The 3,631-nt window shown below is 50.2% G+C and overlaps 1 long non-coding RNA gene across 1 annotated transcript; it reads right to left on the bottom strand.

Annotated features, from left to right (window-relative positions):
* Nucleotides 1-267: 267 nt before the first annotated feature.
* Nucleotides 268-3,353, bottom strand: LOC143434600 (uncharacterized). Its single transcript, XR_013104214.1, has 2 exons — nucleotides 3,230-3,353; nucleotides 268-954 (listed from the first exon to the last, which is right to left on the bottom strand). It is a non-coding gene; the product is annotated as an uncharacterized LOC143434600 (long non-coding RNA).
* Between the last annotated feature and the right edge of the window lie 278 nt (nucleotides 3,354-3,631).

Raw genomic sequence — 3,631 nt, 5'->3', positions numbered from 1 at the left:
GGCTTCAAGAGATGCCTGGGCCATAACAAAGGAAGCCACCTTCGGAAGACCCATTTAGAGCATGCAACACTGCAGCCAGATGTTGGATCATGTTGTGTAGGGACTCAGAGCTTCACAGGGATGAAGGATCCTTTTCGCCTTTCCCATGATGCTCAGCAGAAGGCACTCTTTTTCCTGATGAAATGATGATTTGTCTTGGGTTGGGGAATTCAGAATGAGCATAGAGGTCTGGAAAATCTGGAGTCCGTTGATGTTTTGACAGAAGACCAAGACTTCTTTGATGCCCAGTGACAGCCTGGTAGGATGCCTCTGTGGCAGAAGCCCTTGGAGTGATGTGAGTTGGGAGGAAGACAGCTGGGAAGGGTCTGCATGTTTCCAAAGGAGCTCTAGTTAATCTGATCAGTAACAGCCTGCTACCTCAGCAGTGACTTAGGCCCCCTGAGGGGTTTTCTTCATCATTATGAAGATGAACACAGCTCTAAGAATTCCTCTTGGGCTTGGGCTTTCTGTTAATTGCCTCCATATTTATGGGGAGATGAGCAGACCATGGATGGTGGTTTCCTTCCTTTGGAGCAGAGTTTGAGCACCCTTTGCAAAGAGGCTTGGCTAGTGAAGGTCACGGGAAGACTGATCCGGGATCTCAAGGGGTCAGAATGCTTAGTCCTCAGGGGTCCAGCAGTCAAGCTGGTATTGTCTCCAACATTCTTTCTGTCCCAGCCAGAAGGGAAACAGGAAGCAGGTGAGGTTAAGTGCCCAAGTCAAGACCATGGGGACAGACCCACAGCATCACAGGGAGAGGCCTGGGTCTCCTGCCTCTGCGTTTCTGTCGTCGGGCAGGAGCAGGAGGCTGATGAAACCAAGGCTGAGGTTTCTTCCTTGGAGAAAGTGGTACTCAGTGAATCCCAATCTAGTTTCTCCAATGAGGTGAGGCTGGGGGCATGGCGCTGAAGGGAGCTGAATAGAGAAGTAGAGAGACAGGGGTGTGTCGGCCTGGGCCTGGTCTACACCGCACTAGCTTGCCTGTAGGTTGTTTACTCCCCTTTCCCTATCTTTAAAGTGCAGAGAGCCGGAGTAGCATCTCCTACAATTGTTGGGAGTAGCAAACGTGGAAAATGTGCGTAGAGTTGTGCGTTGTGCCTGAGGGCACAGCTTGGCGGCTGATAAATATTTGCATCACTGTAGGGTGAGTGTCTGGTGGTTAAAGGTGTAGACATGGACTACCTCCACCTCACAAAGGTGGTGAAGAGTTTCCTGGCCCAATACTCTTTCTAGGCCTCTCCACAATAAACCTTCGGTCAGGTGACTGGGATGGAGCTCCTCAGATACCAGCACTAGCTGTATGAGGTGCTTTATTGGTGACTCAACTTCCTAGTGCCTGGGACTTGGTGAGCAGCACATCCCTGGAGCAGGCTCTGCAGCTGGCCAGATCTGCTGCCACTTGTCCCACAGTCTGGGTGGGTGTCATTGTTTCCAAGTGGAGTGGAAACCATAGGGGCCAGGCAGGGTAATGGTGCCCTTGGCGCCCTGGGATTTCTTCATGGCTTTTCTTCAAGTCTCTGTTGGTGCCTGGTTCCCCAGAAAGCCATTATGTACTGGGAGAATTAATCATGCCGTTGGGTAGGCACTGTGGCACTTTCATGGCAGCTTTGAAGCTAATCTGTCACTAATGCCTGCTGGATTATCATGATTTCTTGCAGTTGTGATTCATTAACTTAAAGCCTAATAGTAATTTCATCAAACATCCTCCATCACTGTTTGCCCCAACATGCCTGCCCATCCCTGATCGCTGTTCCATGGTGCTGGAGCAATGTCACAACCAGCAACCTGTGTGGTCTCCATAAAAGGAAGCCCCATGGAGATGGGCATGTCCCCAAGCCAGCTAGAAACTGTCTAGTGAGTCCTCTGCTCTCAGGCTCCGAGCCTCTTTTTCCACACACTGCTATGCCATATTCCCCAGACTTGGCAGTCCATTGTAGAAGTCTTCTCTGCAGGCTCATGGTGCCTTTCTTAAAAGGCGAGCTTTAAAAGGGATTTTAAAATCTTAGTTTATCCTCCAATAATTTATATATGCATATCACGCACTCTGATCATACTCACACATACATACCCCTCTCCCCTTATTGTCCTTCACCCCCTCCCTCAACCCTTTGCTTCCTTCTACCAAGTTCTCATCCTAGACCTAACCCATTGGGTCTTTCTGTTTTGCTTTTGCTTTGTGGCCCACTGGCCTTAACCAGGGCTACTCTTCCTAAGCATGGGTGTGGAGCTATCCTGAAACACAGTAACTCACCAGTGACTGTATAGTTGATACAATGACTTCTCCTTCTCTGCCTTCTATAGCCATTAGCTTGCTCCCCTGGGAGGGTTACACAAGCCCCTCCTCCATTATGGCCGAAGGTGAAACCTTTGCTTTTAAAAAGTGAAGATAGGGTGAGTCCTACTGACTGATGAACTACAGAGACAGGCACTCACATCTCTGCAGGCATGGGTGGGTCAGGAGGAATGACTAGGAACCCTGGTAAAGAGATCTGTCTCTCCTTCTCCTTGCTTCTGGCTCATGGGGAAGAGGTGAGCAGAAGTATCCACTGGCTGTGCTGTGGTTACTGTTGGGCCTGGACCAGCCAACACTGACAAAACTCCTTGGTGAGGTGTCTCGGCAAGAAATGCTTCTTAGGCTGGGCTATTCTTTGCAAAGGTCAGCTTCAGGGCATGGATTGATGGATGGACTGAGTAGGCAGGAAAAAGAAAGCTGGGGAAAGGGGTCTGTCAGGGTGGCCAGAGGAAGTCAGGGGAGGCCAGGGGCTCAGGCTGTGTCCTGCTGTTGGAGGAGACTGAGGGACAGCATCTTGCCCCTCATTCTGGACCATCCATCAAGAGCAGCTATGAGATCTCAACAATTTGTAATCCCCACCTGTCTCTATGGCACTCAAGTGCACACCAGCTCTGACCCTTCCAGTCCTCATTTAGCTCTCTGCGGCTGCAGAGTTGATGGATGGCTTCTCCTCCTACCTCTGCCTCACCACAGCTGCAGAAACAGGCTCAGGTAGAGGTGGGGTCAAGCCCAGGGCATCACAATGCCCCAGTGGCCCAGGGGGAGCAAGTGTTCCTAACAGCAGCAGGTGATTCAGGGGCCACAGCCATAGAAGCAAGAGAGGAGACAAAGAAATAATCCCAGCTACATGAAGAGGGAAGGAGGGGAAAGACCCAAAGAGGGAAAGAAAAATCCTACTTTACATCCTGAGGTCTTCCAAGATTTCCGTACAACGTGGTGCGATGTCTTCTGCGAGCACCGCAAACGTTGTCTGCTCCTCTCCATCTGTGTTTTATCACGCCTGCACGTCTTAGACCCACTGAGATTAAAAACAAGTTTAAAAACTACATAGATGTACGTAGATGACTACAAGGAAGAGGGGCTATGTTCTGCAGCCTGGGGTTTTTTTGTTTTGTTTCGTCTCTGCCAATTGTTTATGGTATGAAAAGCATAACGGCATGGTAGACAAGGCGGGAAGCAGTTTCAATACATCAGCAGAGCGAGAAGCCAGGGTCAGCTCTTTCTCCCTGTGGTTCACAGGCAGATGTGGGGGGGGGGGGGGGAAGGATCATTTCCTGCTTCTATATCACTCCCTCCTTC

This window comes from Arvicanthis niloticus, chromosome 16, assembly GCF_011762505.2.
Source record: "Arvicanthis niloticus isolate mArvNil1 chromosome 16, mArvNil1.pat.X, whole genome shotgun sequence".
NCBI classification, from domain to species: domain Eukaryota; kingdom Metazoa; phylum Chordata; class Mammalia; order Rodentia; family Muridae; genus Arvicanthis; species Arvicanthis niloticus.
This window is presented reverse-complemented; position numbering and strand designations above follow the sequence as displayed.